Below are 22,512 nucleotides of genomic sequence, written 5' to 3'. Positions count from 1 at the left end.
AAAATCAACCTTATTGAGGTATTATTTATATACACAAAACTGGCCAGTTTTAAGTATAAAATTCAGTGAGTTTTGACAAATGTGCAGAGCTGTGTAACGATCACCCTGATGGCATATAGAACATTAAAAGTTCCCTAGTTCTCTTTTTCAAGCAATCTCTATTCCCCAACCCCACTCTTTGAAAACACTGGTCAGCTACTATCATTTTGCTCCTTCTAGAATTTTGTATAAAAATAATCATACAGTCTTTTGTATCTGGACTCTTTTACTTGGCATAATCTTTTTGAGATTTGTCTATGTTGTTGAGTATATCAGCAGTTCATTCCTTTCTATTGCTAAGTAGTATTTCCATTATGTATATATACAAATATGCTAAAATATAAATTGATTCCAGTTTGTGGCCATTACAAATGAAGCTGCTACAAACACAATTTACATCTTTGTGTGAACATATATTTTCCATTATCTTATCAAATATAAGGGGGTCATATGTTAAGTGAATGTTTAACTGTATTAAGAAACTACCAACTTATTAAGTGCCTATGTTAAGTGCATGTTCAACTGTATTAAAAAATGATTGCATTTTACCAGCAATACATGAGCACTCCAGTGGTTTTGTTCTCTTGGTAACACATGGTATTGTGAGTCTTCTTCATTTCAGGCATTCTAGTGCATATGTATTAATATATTATTGTGGTTTTATTTTGTATTTTTCAATGGTTTTATGATATTAAGCATATTTTCATGTTATTTGTCATCTATATGTCTTTTTTATGAAGTGTCCAGTTGAAACTTTTGCATCCTCCCCCCTTTTAAAATTGGACTTATGCCTTCTTATTATTTTCTTTTATTTATTTATTTTGAGAGAGACAGAGATAGGGTGAGCATGGGAGGAGTAGACAAAGAGGGAGAATCTCAACCAGGCTCCTCACTGTTGGCACAGAGCCTAATGCAGGGCTTGAATTCACAAAACTGTGAGATCATGACCTAAACTGAAACCAAGAGTCAGACACTGAACCAACTGAGCCACATGGGCACCCCTGCCTAATTATTGAATTGTAAGAGCTCTTTATATGTTCTAAATATATTCCAGATATATTTTTCCCAATATATTTCTTGCCTTTTCATTTTCTTAGTAATGTATTCTCAAAAGTAAAAAGTCTTTAGTTTTGATGAAGTCTTATTTATTAAATTTTTATTTTATATCTTCTGATTTTTATGTGCTCAGAAATCTTTGCCTAACCCAAGTTATATATATTGTCTCAGATTCTTTTCTAATAATTTTATATTTTTTGATTTTACATTTAGATCCATGGTCTATTTTGAGTTACTTTTGATCTGTGGTTTGATGTAGGAGTCCAAGTTTATTTTTTGCATATCAATATCCAAGTGTTCCAGCATCATTTATTAAAAGGAATATCCTTTCCACTTTATCTTTTCACCTTTAAAAAATATGCCATATAGGCATGCATTTACTTTTGGACTGTATACTGTTTCATTGATTTATATGTACATATGGTTGCTGTAGCTTTACAGTAAGTCTTGAAATTAGGTTATGTGTTTCCTCCAGCTTTGTTCTTCCCCCCAAATTGTTTAGGTATTCTAAGTCCATTCTAAGTCCATGTACATTTTAGAATCATCTCATCAAAAAATACCAATAGGATTTTAATTGAAATTATATTAAATCTATATGGCAAATGGGAAAATGTGCCTCATGGACCTCCTATTACAGGGAGAATAATTGACCCAGGGACCCAGATGCTGTCCTTTGAAATCCATTGTTTCATTTGGGCCAGAGGATGCCTCCCACAGGCAACTCCCTAATCAAGGACTGAGAGTGGGGGACATACCGAAGAAGACTCATTTCTGGGACATGTGGAACTCCTCTTTTGGCCATTTTAAAGTCAAGGAATCCTTGTCATCTGTGTTGAGCTTGCTTAGACTGCACAACTCTGAGGGCAATCCACTCAACCTTTTCTCTCTCTCCTTCACTTGGGTTCACTCTTGCCTCGGAGTTTGACATATTTCCCAGGCTTTTCTAGCTCTCTCCCCAATCCTTTTCTCACAGGCTTCTTCCTCAATAAAACCCTTGCATTTTTTAACCCTGTTTTAATGTCTGTTTCTCAGAAGGTCTGGATTAACACAAGTGGTACCAAGAGTGGTCTGAGAAAACTGACAGCAAGATGAAGGCAGAGAATTAGCTCAGCTACTCTTTGGCATAGAGCACACATGTCTGCTCCCTAGCATAAGATGCAGATCAGTTGCTAAATATTTCCCTGATGGTGACCCTTGAAAATGTCCCTATGGAGGCAAATGCTATGTTAGGTATAACGATATAGCATTTGGAAGTAGGAGGACAGTGCCTACAAAGACAGCCCGATTGGTTGGTTGACACTAGGTGTATGGACTCCCTGAAAATATTAATGAGAGACTGAGAGCTGTTAACATGCACTCAATAGTGAAGTGTGAGGACCATAGAGCTTCCAGTGGTAATGGTGGTAGTATATAAAGAGGTCCTTATTACCTATAGCTGAAGGGCAGGCATAACCAAAAGACAAAGCTAAGACTTAATTTTGAGAATGGTAGAGCTCCAAGACATTAAAGTACTTCTTTAACACAGAGAAACCTGGATGGATGTCCCTGATGATGTTGACTTTACAATACCCACAGCCCCACCCTCTGGGCATGTACCATGCACCGGGAGTCTACTTTTCCCCAATATGGGCTGACACTTAAGCCAGGCTGGAAGATGCTGCAGAATCCTCCTCCCCACAAGGCATATGTGCCCCCCACCTTAGGCGCTGTCCCCATCTTCTTTCTTACTGCCAGATGAATAATTAGGGTGAAATACCAGAATAATGCTGCTGTGGTGAGGGTAGAGACTGATAGGGCAAGAAAGAGACTATACACCTAAAGAATGAAGACAACTATCACCCAGTACTGTCAAGAGCAAGGAAAGTTCTCCTGGGATTATATTCCGAGGATATTTGATCGAGGAGGATAGAATGTAAAGCTGGATAAGCAATTATTCATTGATCTCGGGACATTTTCTCAGGATGTGGGATTTATCATCCTAATGAGAAAGACTCAGTGGATGGAACAAAGTCATTTCTGAGGTGGCTTTTAAAAGCCTGGAAGAAATGGTGGTCAAATCTTAGCAAAGTAGAAATGCCTGAGCTTCCCTGGCAGATGGTAGGGGCAAAAATAAAAAGCCTAAACATTACTATGTTCCAATAAAACTTTATTTACAAAAACAGGTGGTAGGCCAGAGGTAAATTTGGCTATATTTTGCTGACCATTGCCTTAGACAGCAGTCAACCAAGGCACTGCTTACTATCTATAATTTCCAAAGAAGAAAAAAGAATGGAAAAGTAAAAGCGTGAGAGCAATTACTGCAATAAAACTCACCATTTGTTGCTCAGTCCCCACACCTGAATGCATTTTCAGTTCTGGAACCCTTTTACCTAAGAGGTAGCCAGGCCCAATAGGATCCTGTAACATCATAAAAGTATATTCTTTGACAGTCCCCTACTTCTTCCCCAAAGGTCCCTTCCCCAAAGGGACCAATAGCCATTTATTCACTTGACCATACACTGTGGAAAAAGGAAAACAACAGAAACTTTCAAGAACTAAGTCTGAGTTGACATTGATAACCAGAGACTCAAAAAATCATTATAGCCCCCATTCAGTGTGGGGTCCTGAGGAAACCAGGTAAAAAATAAATGAGTCCTAGCTAAAGTCCAGCTTACAGTGGACTCCTTGGATTCATGGATGTACCTAATATCATTCCTTAGTTCCTGATGCACAATTAGAACTGATATACTTAACAGCTGGAATAACTCTAAATTGTATTCCTGGTCTGCAGAGTAAGATTTTTTTATAATGAAGAAGGTCAAATGGGCTTCTCTGATACTGTGGGTAGATGGTAGAGATTATGACCTAGAAGATGCAAAGGTGGCATTTCCTATCATATCTCAATTTCATTCACCAGTCTGGCCCTTGTAGAAACCAGATAGATTCTGGAGGATGATGTATATTAAGGACTTAACCAAGTATCAACCTATTGCAGCTACTATGTCAATTATGACATTACTAATAAAGCAGGTTAATAAGGCTGCAGATATGTGGCAGATTGCCATTGGTTTGGAAGATGTGTTCTTTCCATTCCAATTAGGAAAAGGGATCAGAAACTTTTTATGTTCATGTGAGAAGGGCAATAGCCATTTGCCATTTTCTTTCAGGGCTAAGTTAATCCACCTGTCCCCTACTGCCACTGCACCAGTGTACCTATTGCATAGAGCCTGCTCAAAGAGGCAGTGGATGTTCAAGGTCGTTTTGCAGACAGTTGGATCAGTATGTGAGTGCAAGCCAAAAATGAACAAGGGCTGCATTACGGCCACATTCTTGGGTGACTAAAAGCAGTAGAAGGGGAAAATTTTCCAATGGGCAGAGCACTGAGTGGTGAACCTGACATTGCTTGAGATGTGAATACACACAGGTTACTGGGCAGTGGCCTAGAAGGGAAAGGACAGGGATGTTGAGACAAGCTATTCCAGGAGAGGTGCATGTGGATGGGCAAATCAGAATAGGCACAGAGTGTGAAGATGCTTGTATCACACATTAATGCCCACCAGAATGCACCTGCCACCCTAGAAAAGGGACCAAATAACTAAGTAGACAAAATGACTTGGCCAGTTGGCCGATTTTGTCATCTGCCACCCAGAACTCACCCTGCAGATTGTGAACAGAGTAACCACGGTGGCACAGACAAGCTACTGATGAGTCCAATAGCATGAACTCCCACTTAGGAAGCGTGCTTCAGACACACTTGCTCTGAGTGTCTGAAACAAGCCCCAGTGTTGAACCCCTACAGAGGGACCCAGAGGTCCTATAGTGATGACTATATCAAACCCTTCCCATCTTGGGTGGGTAGAGGTTGGTCTTCAAGAGGGTGGATACTTACTCTCAGTGTGGATTTGCCTTTCCTGCCCTTGGAGCCTCTGCTGTTTAAGCAGCTCTTGAAGGCTCATGCTGGCCACTGGGTGGAAGACAGATTGTACTCAGCCACATTGAGACTAGAAGACCATCTAGGGGGCTGTTGCAGTAGGGCAGATAGAGGTGAAAAGAGATGATGGTTGCCTGGTAGTTGAGGTAGTGAGATGATAGGATTCAAGTGTGAATAAATAGTGAAAAATGAAAAGTGGACTGTATTAAGATAAAAGCTAACTTTTTTTCTAAGGAATCTCAGGCTCACCTTGCTACATTTTAATAGCTAATATGTTCTCTCTGATTATCCTCTGACTCAATGAATCCTTTGATAAAATTGCAAACAATGTTTCAAGGTTCCGTAGTCACAAAGAAAGCAGGGCAAATATCTAGTGGCTATGTGCCCAGAAAGGGTGTTACTTTTGGCAAAATGAACCAGAGCAATTTCCAAAGTAGTATTTATTCTTTTTGAAATTATGCACACAACAAATGTCTGGGTGAACTGACTTCTCTAATCCATGCACTAATGTGTTAGGTAGGCTTATAATTTGGAGCCCTCTCTCAGGAAATCCTGAAATTATGGTTCTTTCAGAAGTGTTGACTCATCTCCTCAGCTCTTTCTGAATGTATCCATTTAACACACCAATTAGTAATTCTAAATTGCATTCTAAATTCTGCAGGTGATTTTCTGATGAAATGTTGCTTTGCTAATTCTCATGGGTGTTGTTTAGAATTTGGTTTTGCACTGAAAATTGCTTTGATTTTGCTTTTGATAAAAATGGAAAGTATTAGAAAAGGTCCAACCAACTGCATATTTCCTGGATACACCACTGAGAATCCAGCAGTCTGGTCTATGAGGTTTATATTCAAATACAGCATTCATGCATGCACACTCTTCACTCTATAGAAAGCAAGTCCTTGCCACAAGATGGTTTATTAAAAAAAACATTGCTTTTAACCATTTATGTATAATTCCCAAGAAACATGCATAAGATGTGCTATAGAGTACACAGGGCAGTCCAGACAGCATGTATGGATTTATTTCAGTATTTAGTATCTTCCCAGACAGATTAATTTTCTGCCATGATGCCTACTACTATTCAATGTAAAACATTAATTTTAATTTAAAAGTAATGATTTCAAATGTTAAACAGAAGCAAATACTTTTCACTGAGAGTCATGTTTATGGTATATTTTTAAATGATTTCTTACACTGGATGCATGCAGAACGCTTCCATTCTGAGACAGAGTTTTCTACCAGGTTGAAAACAGGAGAACAAAGGTAAAGATATCAATTTAGCTTCCTCCTCATCATTGGTGTGTTACCATGGCTTGGAACTTAGGTATAAATATTTATGATGGAAAGGGAGGGTGGGGAGGGTTGGGAAACAATGGTGATGGAGTTGGTGGAAGATCTTTAAAAAAAATTTTTTTTGAAGTTTATTTATTTGGAGACAGAGAGAGAGAGAAAGAGAGAGAGAGACCATTTACACATAGGGGAGGGGCAAAGAGAGAGGGGGAGAGAGAATCCCAAGCAGGCTCTGTGCTGTCAACGTGGAGCCCAATGCCGGACTCGCACTTAGGAACTATGAAATCATGACCGGAGCCAAAACCACAAATCAGATGCTTAACCAACTGAGCCACCCAGGCACCCCTGGAAGACTGTTTTTAGTTTGCTTTCTAACACAGCATTAACCTCCATGTGTGACCAATGGGATATTTACTCTTCAATAGGTGTAAGTTACAGTTGCTTAAAAACAAAAATATTTACTGCCTCTGAATGTGCTGAACACAGCTCACCCACTGTGCATCCACGTGCGTGCACACGTTTTTCTCATTCTGTAGTGTTGAAGCTATAAAATAATACGGACCCTCAAATCTCATGGAAAAATCAGTCTCATGTTGGGTTCAGGAAATGTGGCAGTTGATGACAATGACCAGATAATAGATTCTCACAGGACCAAGTGTCCTATCATGATGCACGGATTTATCCAGGTTGCATGTCCAGTACCCCCATCCTGATTCTTTCATCTGGCATTTATGAAATTCACATTTGGGGTAAGGCTATAGGAATTTCAAGGTCAATTCCAAATCATAAGTTCTATGAAGCCATAAAAATGAGGCTTATGGCCAAATATTTGGTGTACTCTTTGCTGCCTGCTGTCCTTCTAAACCACCCTCACCTTTTCATAGAAAGAAAACAAAGTTTTATCAAACTTACATGGTTTTATTTTCTCCATTATCACTTATTACATGCAAATTATTTCACATCCAGGACTTTATTTTCTAAACCTTTTTATATAATAAAATATATCTTTATTTTCTAAAGAATCAAGATATGTGTTCTCAATGGTGGTATCAACAGGATAGCATATTTGAAATTGGAGATTTCAATATATGGCTAATAAAGCTCTCAACTCTTTCCCCTTTTCTGGCTGTTCTTTTCACTTCCTTCATCTTTTCTTACTTTGACATTCCTCTCCAGTTTCTTCTGATCCCACAGTCACATACACACACGTGCACAATCACATACACATACACATACACACCACATTCCACATTTTAACCAATTTTCTTGCCTTTGGCATTTTGTTTATCTCTCTGCCCTTCCTCCGTTTCATTCCTTCTTCTGTTCCTCATTTTAAGGCCAAGGTATTGGAACAGGGCTTTGTGGACATATTAAAGATGGGAAGGAGATCAGTGGATGGTCCTCCAAACTGAAGAACCCTTCTAATGTTCTCCTTGGGAAAGACAGGAAATAGAAAAGTCAATAATGTTAGCAATTTTTTAGTTTCCAGGAATTAAATTAAAAGCTAATTCTTGGTATTTATTTAAGACCTTAAGGACTAGGACTCAGGACATAGCTCCAGTGGACACAGAATTTCAATTTTCAGTAAATTAGTTATTAGTAAGTTTTACTCATAGCCACCATTCTGAAGAGCATAGCAGAAACAAAGTTTATTATTTTTTAAGTAAAAATTGTATTGAAATACACATATAGAAGACTGCATGAATCACAAATGTATAGTATATTGAGTTTTGATGTTAATGATGTTTATCACCAGGTCAACAAAATAGGACATTACCAGGTCCCTAGATTCTCCAAACTAGCCCCTTCACAGTCATTAAGTCCTACCAAAAGTAACTATTCTCCAAAATTTCCTCAGCATGGATTAATTTCGGAAGGTTATGAGTTTTATATAAATAAAATTGCACAGTATATATATTTTCCTGGTTATTTCTTATGCCTAAAATTATTTCATGAAGGACGCCTGAGTGGCTGACTTCAGCTCAGGTCATGATCTCACAGTTTGTGAGTTCAAGCCCCGCATTGGGCTCTGTGCTGATGGCTCAGAGCCTGGAGCCTGCTTCAGATTCTGTGTCTTCCTCTGTCTCTGCCTCTCCCCTGTTCATGCTCTGTCTCTCTCTGTCTTTCTCTGTCTCTCAAAGATAAATAAACATTAAAAAAATTTTCAATTATTTCATGAGATCCACTCATATTGCTAAGGCAGAGCAGTAATTTATCCCCTTATCATTACTTTATCATAATCAATTTTTTATCACAACTTATAGTATCCATTCTATTGATAGATATTTGGGTAGTTTCCAGTTTTTTGATTATTATGAATAAAGCTGCTATGAATGTCCTTATACATGTCTTTTGGTATACACATATATACACTTTTTTTAATTTGAGAGAGAGAGGGAGAGAGAGAGAATCCTAAGCAGGCCCCATGCTCAGCGTGGAGCCAAACCTGGGGTTCAATCCCACAACCCTGAGATCATGACCTGAGTCGAAATGAAGAATCAGACACTCAACTAACTAAGCCATGCAGGTGTCCCCATATATACAACTTTCATAGGCATTTAACTAAGAGTAAAGATATTGGGTCATAGACTATGTATAGCTTAGTTGTAATAAATACTGTCAAACTGTTTCTTAAGGTGGTTGTACAAATTTACACTCCAACCAGAAGTATATGAGAATTCCAATTTTTCTACATGCTTACCAAAGCTTGGGGCATTCTGTCTTTTTATCATTAGCTATTCTGTTGGTTGAATAGAAGTATTTCATCTTGGTTTTAATTTTTATTTCCCTCATGACTGATGAGCACATTTCCCTATGTTTATTGATGATTTACTTTTTTTTAAGTGCTTAATTCTGTGTCCATTTCTCTATTGTGCTGTTTCCCTTTTCTCAGTGACTTGTAAGAGTATGGTAGGCAGCCTCTAAAACAACCTTCAACAATCCTCACCTCTGTATTCATGCCCTTGTGTGGCTCTCCCTTGAGTGTGGACTGAACTTAGTGACTCACTTCTAATGAACAGAATATGGCAAAAGTTATGAGATGTCACCTCTGACATCAGGTTATAAAAAGATGGTGGCTTCTGTCTTGCTGGATCTCTCTCTCTTTCTCTATCTCTGTCTCAGAGATCTCCTCTTTGTTTAGGGGATATCAGCTGCCATGTTGTGAATTGTTCAATGTCACACTGATGTATACAGGCAAAGGCCAGAAGGCACCTGATCCCTGCAATGGCCACATTAGTGAGTTTGGCAACTGACCCTTCCCTAACCAAGCCTTGAGAGGACAACAGTCCCAGCTGACAGCTCCACTGCAATTTCATGAGAAATGCAATTTCATGAGCCAGAGGCTCCCGGCTAAACCACACTTGGATTCCTGACCCACAGAAACTGCAAGGTAGTAAGTGTTTGTTGTTTTAGGCCACTCAGTTTTGGGGTAATATTTTTTGCAGAAGTCTATAAATAATATAAAAAGGTCTTTACAGATTCAAGATTTGAGTCTAGAATAGTCTAGTCTTTGCCATTTCTATGTATTGTAAAACCTTCTCCCACTCATGGCTTTCCTTCTCGTTATTGATTTTTTTGATAAGTGCAAATTTTAATTTTTCATGTATTGCAATTTATGTACTTTTACTTTATAGTGAGTGCCAATGTGTTCTGCTTAAGAAATTTTAAGAAATCTTTACTTACCCCAAAGTCATAAATATCATCTTTAACTGCTGCATTTTCAAAAGATATATTCATCTGAACAGGATATGTTTCCAAATATCACATTATGATATATAACATTTATTGGACAATTACTAAGAGAAAAGCACCATGCTAGCTGCATAATTTAAACTCACAAGGTACTATGTAGCAGAAGTGGGATTTAAAACCAGATCAATATGAGCCTTTCAAAATCTTCACCATTTATTATTTATTTACTTATTACTTTCTTGACATAAGCGTGTCATTTTGGGATTCTGGCTGATCTAAAGTATTTTCTGTCTTAATGAGGCCAGGGAAAGGAGGCCTGGTGCATTTGAAATTAATCAGTTTGTCTCCTAAAAGACATTTATGTTCCTTTTTTTTTTCTTTCAGTTTCTATACAATAATTTCAAAGTCCTTTCAAAGTTTCAGGTAGAACCTGCATTGAGCTTCAGATGTTCTGTCTTCTTGTCCAAGAGTGAACATTTTGTAGTTACAGAACTTGGACAACTCATTTCTGAAGTGTTTCTGAAGTGGACACTTTTCCTTTCCTGAGCACCCAACATTTTGCTCTGATTTTCTCTGGGAAGTTACCTCCTTTCCATTGGCCTCAGCCTTGGTGGCACCGATCAGGAGCACTGCCCTCCTGCTGGGAAGACAGCCATGTCCCTAGAGACACCTCCCAACTCTTGCTTCTCCCCACCACAGCACAGCCAAGGCATAGGCACATACCCTAGGATCAATGTATCAAAAACTCATTCTGAGGATGCAATGGGGTGATGCAAAACCGAAAGTTAACTGGTTTCAGGGGTACTTGGGTTGTTTTTGATATCAGCTCAGGTCATGATCCCATGGTTCCTGAGACTAAGCCCTGAGTTGTGCTCTGCATTGATTGTGCAGAGCCTGCTTGGGATTGTCTCTCTCTTTCCCTCTTTCTCTGCCCCTCCCCCACTTGCATTCTCTCTCTTTCTCTCTGTCTCTGTCTCTCTCTCTGTCTCTCTCTCTCTCGCTCCCTCCCTTTCTCTTTCTCTCTCTCACAAAATAAATGAATAAACATTAAAAAAAAAAGAGTATTAACTGGTTTCAGTTCATTCATTCCATTGGAATTGACTGACACTCAAGTACTTACTGTCCTGTTTCCACCTCTGCCCTATAATACTTTGTGAGGACTGAATTATACTAAAACAACTCACTCAGTGCCTTTCCCTTAGTAATTGTTCAATAAATGTTATGCATCATATTGCGATTATTAGGAAACATATTCTATTCTAGTTAATGAGGTTTTCTTTTGAAAATACAACAATAAAACAAATTATGTGGTTCAATTTTTATCTTCATAATATTTGTGTTTGGCAAACCAGGTCAGCTCCTCTGGGTATCTGATTCATGCTTCAATTCAAGTTGTTCATTATAACTAAAGGCCTTGTCTCTGTACATAACCAAGTGTATAGAATGTAGAAAAACTTAACGTAACTAGAAACAGCTATTGAGAAAGTGACTTTGTGCACTTGTGGGCATATATGCTGTTTTGTCTCCTTATAGACTATTGTATCTAGTGCTTGTCAACAATTTAATAGGTATATGTCTAATTACTGAATGTACTCATTCTGAATATCCTGTTGGGTCTTAGGTGTTAACCTCTTTGACTTAAATCTTTATATCCTTTTGAAGGAGCATTTCAGGCTTGGGGCATAGACATGATCTGTTTATATGTATGTTTCTATATAAATATTTTTTTCTTCAGATTCTCTAAGAACGATTGTTTTTAACCTCACTTTTCTTTGCCAAAAGCATTTTTTGGGGGTATGGGGGAAATTGGTGAAGAAGATAAAGGGCCCTCCAGAGAGGATGGTGAGCAGAAATAGGGCTGGGACAAAAAGAAGGCCCTGATCCTTATACTTCATAGGGGTCTATGACAGCCCTGTGACCTGATTTCCATGTCCTGCTCCCTCAGGGACCCTTCATAATGCCAGGGCTGCTCATATAGAGCAGCAGGGTCTAGTCCTGCCAGGTGGCCAGGACTAGCTGACACCCTCCGGAGGGGAAGTGGGGACAATCTGCAGATGGGGCGGAGGAAGAGTGGGAGCCATAGACCATGACAGTGGGGACAGGTGTTGGGGAAAGACGGGTGTCCAGGTATCCCTCAAAGCTCATGCAGACATGAATTAAAGGCTGTCCTTTAAAATTTAGGAAATACAACACCAAAAAGAACAGAACAAAAAGCAATCCTTCTCTGGAGCAATAACCCTGTCACTTACCCTCTGGTATGAAGCGTGGTGATAAAATCACAAGCCACACCTCATATCTCTACAGAAAACACATCATTTGTGAGCAGCAATACCAGGTTCATTTTGGGACTCCAAGCTTTGACTTTGACCCAAGCTGAAGGAGATTTCAGGTTTTTCTTGCAGCAGTGCAGCTCTTTAGCCATACAGAGACCATGTGAGGGCATCTCCAGGCAGGAGGGGAGCATCCATCCCAGCTGTCTCCAGAGGCTAGTTTGGACTTTTTCTGATTGTCTCCCACCATAAGCCCCTGCTACCTGCATGGGGCCTGTGACTCCTCTAGACCTGACCTCTAGTACTCTCTCTATAGCTATTTATATCTCGACTTGAATATATCTCTTTGCCTGTTCAAAGCAAAAGCTCATACAAATGCTTTAGAAGATAAGAAAGGACAAAGTTGGGAATTTTCCTTAGGAAACTGTTGAAGACCCTAAAGTACATAAAGCAAATCTTTCCCAAGGAGCAACTGATAATGTACAGCGATCAATGTTCTGTATGTCACATTAATTACAATCTGATGGCACATTGATTCCATAGGAATATTCCCCGCCCCCTCTACTTCTCAGGCTTGCATGTTGAACTCAGATACCTGCTGCCTAAGCTCATATGGATGAAATTGTTCAGGTAGACTTTCATCTCCTCTTAGGGACTTCTTCCTAATCTCTCTGATACACTTCCTGGTTATCCCCTCTGGTTCTTTACTGTGCAGTATATTTGTCCTGTGACCATCCTGGTTGCAGTGAGTACAGCTCTAATTCATGACTCTTGAATCAGATTCAGGAAATTTCTTTTCTTGGTTTTATGTCATCTGCATGGATCTCGAAGCCATCTATGTATTATAGGTTTATAAGGACCTAAACGCCTATAATCTCTACTCTTGGCTGACTAAATTCTTACTGCCTTGGTTAATTAGTCTAAATCAGAATCTCTTGGAGGGCTTATTAAAAAACACAGATTCCTGGGCCCCACCCCCCAGAGTTTCTGATTCAGTAGATCTGAATGGGAGCTAAGGGTCTACATCTTTAACAAGTTCCCAGGAAATGCTGAAGCTGCTGGTCAGAGATCACACCATACAACCTGCTGGTCTATAGCTTCAATACTCAAAGTGCAGCTGTTTGTGTCAGATATACAGGAATAACCCAGGAGTTTTTTAGATATGTGGAACCTGGGATCCCACCCTGGACATGTAGAATCAGAAACTTTAACAAGGTTTCCAAGAGCTTTGCACAGGTCAAAATTATGTCTTCCCCTTGGTATATTAAATTGAGGCACTTATATACCAGTAATGTGCCAGGGATATACAAGTGGCAATTGAAAACATTATTTCTATATTAAAATGAGCTTGGATATGTTATGGGGTATAATGCACAATTCACAAAGCTTTTTAAAGTGAAAACAAGAAACTATCAAGAAATTTCCGGCATATAGCAGGTAATTTCAAACTATACCCCCAAGGACCTTGGGCATGTGCAATTATGACGATCATCCCTTATGAATAATTGCATTAGGTTTGAGAAGCTGGATTTCTTTATCTGTTTCTGAAAGTTAGCATCTGGCCCTGATTCTATTAATCAAGATATAGCTTTTTTTTTCAATGATGATGTGGTTTTAATAGTGGCTGTACCTTCCCTGAGGGACAGCATATAAAATTTTCTTGTCATAAGTAGCAGGAGACTTCTCTTTCAGTTGGAAGCCTGGTAATCTTACTGCACTGCTCCCTATTCCTCATTTCTAGCCTTTTCCAGTGATAATGTCTTTAGGAAGTTCTGATGAGATGTTTCCCTCTCCTTCCCTCTCCCACTCTCCTCCCTCCAGAGAATTGACTTTTGTTCAAAATCCTACTTCACTCAGAATTACAATATTAAGCATTTTTATGCATGCACTAATAATAATAGACAACACTGTGAAGAATATTGTTCTCTGTTCTCATACAATTACTCTGACATGTTTCCTTAGAGAATTTGGTTGATTCTGCTTTGTTGAACATCTAAAGAGATATATTAACTAGAAAAGAGGCCTTAGAGATGAAACTAGAAGTGAGACCCTTATCAATTCCTTAAAAGACAATAAAAGATGCAGAGAAAAAATTGTGGAGTTACCTACTGGAGAAAGAGGTAAATGTATAGGAGCACATTAATGGTGAAATCCTACCCAATAAAATCCCTTGCCAGCAACCACTGTTGCTTTTGAACATCTTACTCCACAAGAGGGGAGTGAGTAGAAAGACTCCAATTATTATTTTAGTATTCCAATACACTGACAGGATAGAAGTCTTTTTTTTAATGGTCATTATTGTTATTTCTGTTGTAGATTAAAAATCCTACTTAGAACTATATAGGGAATTCTTTCTGAATATAGCTGATAGTGGTGATGGAAGAATCATAAGGGACTCTGGTTGAAAACACTGTACTTGTTCATGTTTTCTGGTCTTGATACAAAAAAGCTCAAGTGTTGGAAGCACTTCCCAGTCACTAAGAATTCATAGCTGTGGATAAAGAGCTGTGAATTTGAGAAGGAAGTATTTTGTAAAGAGCAAAGTTGCATAGGATGCCATGGATTACAGCTGTCTTAAGGTTCACTTAGTAACCTGGGCTCTATGAGAGACTCTTACACACCAATCTAAGACAGACTGCATGGAAAGGGCCAGAACACCAGAATTTCCTTCCCTCTTTATCATACCTGCCCTCTCTCTGTTTACATTATGACCCCTAAAAACTCCTAGTCGTTTTATCTTGATGTATGTAAATTAAATTGGAATTTTATGATAGTGTATAAAGTAGCTTAAATTTTAAAAATTGTTGAAGAAACATGTTAGTAATTGAGAAGGAAATATATACTGATGGAATTTTCTCTATTGCAGAGCTAAGAAAATGGACATTAGCCTGAAAATGACAATGATTTTCCAAACTTTGGATTTTTCAGCAAAAGAGGAACTTTGTCTAGTCAGATTTCAGAGACTCGATAAACACTCAGACAATGTGGTTTTACAGCAAATAGCAGGTTTGATACAGCCTTTCCCTTCACATCTTTTTGATGCAATTTTGAAATTTCATTCCTAGTGCCCCTCCTCCAAGTAGCGGATAATTCCACGGGAAGAATCATGCCCAGGCCTAATAATAGATGCATAAAATCTGACATCCTTGGGTTTTCCACGTGATTGTCAGAAGGCAAAATATAGAAGATGGTGTAAGTTGAGTAGTTACGAATTTTTAGTCTAATTTCAATGTCCTCATTGATACATCAAATGTGATAACTTCATTAGATTCCATGCCGATTATTTAGTAACAAAGATGCAGAGAAAAGCTCTCAGAAGAAGAATTGTTCATTTGAACAAATGAGCTTGAGCTCAAAGGGAGCAACTTTCTTTCCCCCCGGCCCACACGTGCTTTTGAAGGGACGAGGCAACTTGCAGGAGGTGAAGCTGTACAACATCCACCCGGGTACAGAAGTCACCTGAGGTCCCAAAGGCTCAGGGGGTTGCCAGGGAAAACCCTCCTTTTATGGAAGAAAGGTTTCATAACACAAAATCAAAGGGCTTGGGTAGCATCTAATTATTAAAGCAGTGGCACCAGGGTTCCCGTGTTTCTTGTGGACAGCAGAGCGGTCACACCAGGGGGTCCTCCTGAGGAAATTGGAGCCATATAAATCCTGGCTGCACACTGCCTTGCTGCATGGCTGGTTTGTGCTGTCTCTCTCCTAGGAATCAAAACTGCTGATCATAAGCAAAATGGTGGTCCAGCTTCCTGGCCCCTTTCAGTTCTTTGTCTTTCTTTACCTGAATGAAAAAAAAAATGAGGATTTGTGTGTGTGTGTGAGTGTGTGTTGTGTGTGTGAGTCCTTTAGGTGAAGGAGCCTGACAGATTCTTTTTCAGACCCCAGGAAATAATCTGTAAGTCTTATAAAGAGTCGCATTTGTATCATAAGACATAAAGTAAAGTAACAAAATAATATTAAATTAAATAAACCAGGCTGAGTGGATCCTGGAGATTACTCACACAATAGTATTTGAGTGAGAAAATAGATGAAAAAGAATATGTTTCATGTGAAACCCAGACCATACTCAACCCTTTTGATCTAATTAAAAACCTTTCAGTCTGGCTTTGTTGGTTTGGCTTTTCCATGCTTTCTATAGAGTATTTCCACCAGGATGCTGGAGTTCTGGGAAGCCCGGGGCTCTGTCCGATGTGCTGAGTGATACAGAGATGGCTAATGTGGTTCCTGGAAGAAGAAATGACTTTTCTCTATGTGCTGCTTCCATTCTGACACACCTCAAACCACTCAGCATACTCATTATAGATCTTGGTTAAAAGCCATTTCCCAGCCCCTGAAGTACAGCTATCACTCACTCACATGATGGCTTATTTTTAACATTTGAGACCCTGCATGACCATGTTCTATTTGTTGGAGACCTTAGATTTCCTGTGAATGCTTTTTCATTAAAAATTAAGTGAGGTGAAACAGGGGCACCTGCGTGGTTCAGTTGGTTAAGCGTCATGAGCTCAACTTCAGCTTAGGTCATGACCTCGCAGTTCATGGGTTTGAGCCCCACGTCGGGCTCTGTGCTGGCAGCTCAGAGCCTGAAGCCTGCTTCAGATTCTGTGCCTCCCTCTCTCTCTGCCCCTCCCCCATTCGCTGTCTTTTTGTCTGTCTCTCTCTCTCAAAAATAAATACACATTAAAAATTTTTTTTGAACAAAACAAAAAAAACGAGGTGTAACAAAGTTAAAAATGTTGGAAAATATCATAATTATGCCATCTCAATGCTACTGCTACCGTTTTTGCTTATTTATACATGGTCAACCATAGCATCATAAGCAACCATAGCATCATTTTTAACTGTGTTTTTTCTTTTAATATTGCCTCATCACATTCTTCAATTGTTTCCATAACTATTTCTCTCTGAGACTGCCTGCCAATTCACTGTGAAATATACCCACTTTGTCCTAATGTTAGTCATTCAGATTGTGTCCCTTTTCTTCCCCCCCCACATTGATAATGTTATAGAAAATTCCCTTCCCTCAAGAGAAGCAAAAATAAGATAAAAACATAGAGGGAGACAGGCCATAAAAGACTATTAAATACAGACAACAAACTGAGGGTTGCTGGCAGGACATTGGTTGGAGAGATGGGTTAAATGGGTGATGGGCATTAAGGAGAGCATTTGTTGGAATGAGCACTGGGTGTTGTATGTGAGTGATGAATCATTAAATTCTATTCCTGAAATAATTATTACACTATATGTTAACTAACTTGGATTTAAATTTTTTTAAAAAGCAGAAGATTAAAAAAATAAAAAGAAGAAGATTCCCTTACCTCAGAGAGCTCTTGCTTCTCCTGAATTATTTTCTTAGGATAAAGTCTTAGGAATGAAATCACTAGGCCAAAATTTATGACCATCTTTGTTCTCTATTCTTTCTCATACTGCTTTCCCCCAAAAAGTTTATCCCAACTTACAAAACAAGCAATAACATAGCAATAAATGTATAAAACATTGTAAAGTAAATTTTGATGCATTTGTTTTGCTAATTCCAATGACAATAGTTCTTCACGTTTGCTTTAGTAAGTACTTTTTTTTGTTATACTTGTGAAAATATAAATTAATTCCCTGTGTTTGTTATTTGTATTTCCTCTTGTACCAATTATCAGAGTGACACATTTTGTAATTTCTCCTGTGCGCAGGATTCATCAATTTTATAATGGGGTTTAGAAAACCTGAACACCTGATTAGGTCTCCCTAATCTACCTGATTCTTCCATTACCTTGAGAAATGGTTTTGTAAGGATATTTTTGACTTGAAGACATGACTAAACAAATATTTGGGCCAACTGTTGGGCTCCATGCTTCTTTCTTTCTCACCATCCAACTGCAGGAAACGTTGTCAGTAGCAATAGCCTCAAGCCAGTTATTCTAAGTGGAATAAACACTATTTTACCAGGGTAGTGCTTTAGAAACAGTCAGCTATTTAAGATACACACCTTTGGAGCAGAGCCCACCCTTCCCAGCATAGGATATAATAATAATCTTATTTGAAGATCGCTCTATAATGACAGTAGGTCTGGACAGCCACTGCCCCCCCCCCCCGGACCAAAATATCTGTCACCCCTCACAACTTCAATCAGCACCAACAATTTTTAGCAGGTAGCAGGTGTTTAATACCTGTTGAAATCAATAAGTGAAGGAATGAGAGTGTGATCCCTCAAATCACTCATTACAACTTGGAAGTAGAAAGAAGGTAGAGATTCTTTATTGAATCTACAAGTGACCTTCTCTCTCTTATGAGCTGGGGGCCCATCTGATAGGTAGTAGAGAGGAATGCCTTAGATTTAAATTTTGGATGGAAACCATAATCGACACTCTTTTTTGAGATTTAACTAGTCATTTTGGTAGAAATGCTCAGTTCTTCAAGTTGTTCCCCTGTCTGCTGGCTCATCTCTGAGATGTTACTCAGGGCACAGGATGAGGCTGCCCTGAGTTGTGCCACTGGAGGAATAAGTGAGGTCCCGATCTGGAGCTGATTCTGCTCTGGCTGGCAGTGTGGATCCAGGCTCAAGCAGCCTTCCTGGTCACCATGCAGATGAACTTGTGAACTGTTCCTAGCTTGGTCAGGACCTGGGAAATTTGGCCTTTTCTCAATAATCCATGGTACCACAGATACTGGAAGTGCCTAACCCATCTTCCATACATCCCCTGGCCCAGCCTGCATGTCTCCCAGCCCCCTCAGCCAACTACCAGATCTCAACTCAGTAGGAAGCTGAGAGCCTTGGAGCACTACCCAGGCACCTCTGCTGAACTGGGATGCTTTGCTTCTTCCCTGGGCCTAGGCTGCCTCATGTTGAAAGAAAACACAGAAACACAAAAGAGAAAAGTTAAGCTATCCCAAAACAGTACTTTTGCAAAACAAAAGAATGAATTTTGGGAGATTCTTACAAAGAAGTCTGCCACATGACACTTGGCATAGAGAAACCTCCAAATTAATCTGGGATCTTGGAGGCATGTCGTGAATTCTTAACCCAGTGCCCCCATGCAACCTATAAAACCGAGGTTCAGGGGTGCCTGGGTGGCTTAGTCAGTTAAGCATCTGACTTCGGCTCAGGTCATGATCTCACGGTCTGTGAGTTCGAGCCCCGCGTCGGGCTCTGTGCTGACAGCTCAGAGCCTGGAGCCTGTTTCAGATTCTGTGTCTCCCTCTCTCTCTGCCCCTCCCCTGTTCATGCTCTGTCTCTCTCTGTCTCAAAAATAAATAAATATTTTTTAAAAATTAAAAAAAAAAAAAGAAAAAAAAACCCGAGGTTCAAACATGTTTGCCTTGTTCACAGTAATTCAGTGCTCATCTCTATGGAAGAATGAGTGAAGGGTTAGAGAGAGAAAGGCCAAGAGTTGGGCGTTAATGACATCCTTACTCAAGGAATGCTCAGAGATCATCAGGATTGGGCATTGTGCTTTCCCACGGAAGTCCTGGACACACTTGTCTCACATAGGGCTAGATAGAGATGCCAGCAAGGAAGGAGGTGGCAGTGTGAGTCTGTTGCTAGTGCTGGTTTCCAGCTCTTTTGTTTCTTTCTTAATGATATTCTCTCCTCACTTCAGACCAACCTCCCACTCAAAGGAGAGATAGCTTAAAGAAAGCTACCTAATCCTTTCTCTCTCCATGTCTGTGTTTACACTGCTGCTAATGAGAACCACCCCATCTCAAACCCCATCTCAAGCATCTCAACAGGGAGGCTTCCAGGGACGCTTTCATGACTCCTCAGTCGGTTAAGTGTCTGACTTTGGCTCAGGTCATCATCTCATGGCTTGTGAGTTCAAGCCCCACATCGGGCTACATGCAGACAGCTCAGAGCTTGGAGCCTGCTTCGGATTCTGTGTCTCCAGCTCTCTCTGCCCCTTCCCCGCTTCTGTTCTGTCTCTCTCTTTCAAAAATAAATAAACATTAAGAAAAAATTTAAACAGGGAGTCTTCCAAAGCATGGACTATCTTTAAAAAATGAGTACAGTATTTATTTTCATAAGATGTTTGACTTCAAAATGTCATCTTTTTTTACATTTATTTATTTATTTTGAGAAAGAGATAGCACAAGTGGTGAAGGGGCAGAGAGAGAGAGGGAGACTGGGATCCCAATGTGGGTCTCTAACTCATGAACCGTGAGATCATGACCTGAACCAAAATCAAGAGTCAGATGCTTAACTGACTGAGCTACCCAGGCACCCCCAAAATGTCATCTTATATTTGTTAATTTTTATTGATGTTCTTTTCAGCCAAAAAAAAAAGTCTTTTGTAATTATCTTTATTGAAATTAGGTACTATTAAACTTGTTTTGAATGTTCTGAGCCTGTGTAACAGGGGCAGTGGGGAACCACTAGCAGTGATCCAGAAAGTAGAAGAAGGAGTTGCCTAGAATCTGTCATCTTCTGGGGGCAAATCCTCCTACAGAGTCGGGAATTTTGCTTGTTGCTGTTAAAGGAAGCAGCCAAATTCTCAGATGGGCACACACCCTTTGGACCCTAGAAATAGCCCTGGCTTGAGACTAAAACTCAGGTTCAGGAAAATGCTCCTGGATAAACTTTTACCAGGTGAAATGTGAGCCATTAGGAGAACCTAACCATATAATGGTTTCCAAAGGGGCAAATATCAAGCAGTGTGGCCACATGAAGGCCAACTGGTCAGGCACACTGGAGGCAGGGGGCACTTGTGTGGCCACCTGCCCCAGGACAGTAGAATTGGTTTCCTGGAGTCTGAAGTGGGAGGGCGCAGGGTTCAGAGACTGCCACTTCACTTCCTGTGAGCAACACCTCTTCTTATTACATAATTTCCTCTCGAGCCCACACAACAGGCAAAGTGTGTACTAAAGAGGTTCTCCTTAGCCATAATATAATTTTCTGCACACCGTGATTAGCAAAGCCTTCTTCTGCACACCAAGAGTCTGTGATTGGCCTTGATTACTCAACAATAGGAGGTCAGGGATAGGTTACTTGGTATCCTGTCTCATCCTCTCCCTCTCCTCCCATCAAGGGATAATCACCATGATTCTGAAATTCTAAATTCACTGAGGGCTGATTTGCTGCACTTGCCACTTATCCAACCAATTTAACAGCAAGGCACCCTTGGGGCCTAATTTCTGGCTTGAACTGTGTTCATCCACATCTTAGAAGTAATGAAAACTGGGGCGCCTGGGTGGCTCAGTCGGTTGAACGGCCGACTTCGGCTCAGGTCATGATCTTGCAGTCCGTGAGTTCGAGCCCCGTGTCAGGCTCTGTGCTGACAGCTCGGAGCCTGGAGCCTATTTCAGATTCCATGTCTCCCTCTCTCTGACCCTCCCCCGTTCATGCTCTGTCTCTCTCTGTCTCAAAAATAAATAAACGTTAAAAAAAATTTTTTTTAAAGAAGTAATGAAAACTGACCTGATGGGAATGCAGGGTGGTTTGTTGTGTGGTGGATTGAATCTCAGGTGAAGGATGGATGTGGTGGTAGAGATGGATCTTCCTTCACCTGCTTCCTTCTGAAGTGCCTGCCAGCCCTTCTAGGTAAACACTGAACAGTGTGGCAATGCCAGGGCAAGCTGTGAAGAGAGTGTTGCAGGATTCCATGGCAGCTATCTCTGCTTGGTAGATGAGGGAGGAGGCCCAGGGAATTGATTATTTTGTATAGACACTGAGGGTCAGTGGCTCCATGCCCACTCTCACTCTCACACTGAAGCCATGTGGCCTGAATTCTTCTGGGGAATATGTGATAGGCACCTGGTTGCTCTTTCAAGGAGCCATAACCTGAGGTCAGTGTCAGGATTGCATGAACCTATTAGCAGGGTTTGTCTTCAAGCCCCCCTACGGCTTGTTTTAGAATCCTCTACCCTGTCTCTGGTTCTCTGTCTTGAGTATCCGGTACTACGTCATCCACCAACTATCCAAGCTACTTATGAATGTTTCCTAAAAGTACTCTAGGTAGCAAGAGAATCATTACCATTTTTCCTGACAAATTCTGTTTCTCCTATATTTGCTTGCCTCAACTCCAAGTGCCCCACTGGGCATTATTATACCTGGACTGACCTTTCACCAGGCATTGAGTTCCTCTGCCTTGAGTCTTTCCTGAATTCTGCTTCTTACACCAAAAACTACCTCCCCGTATCTCGACTTTTCCCCAGACAACTGGCCATCAGGTTCATTGCAATCAAGTTCAATATTTACAGACAATAGACCATAGCATATATCTATCTTAATTGGTGATATGATACCTTAATCCAAAGAAGTGACTCCAA

This window comes from Prionailurus viverrinus, chromosome B4, assembly GCF_022837055.1.
Source record: "Prionailurus viverrinus isolate Anna chromosome B4, UM_Priviv_1.0, whole genome shotgun sequence".
Taxonomy (NCBI): Eukaryota; Metazoa; Chordata; class Mammalia; order Carnivora; family Felidae; genus Prionailurus; species Prionailurus viverrinus.
The sequence above is the reverse complement of the archived record's forward strand: the minus strand, read 5'-3'. Positions refer to the sequence as shown.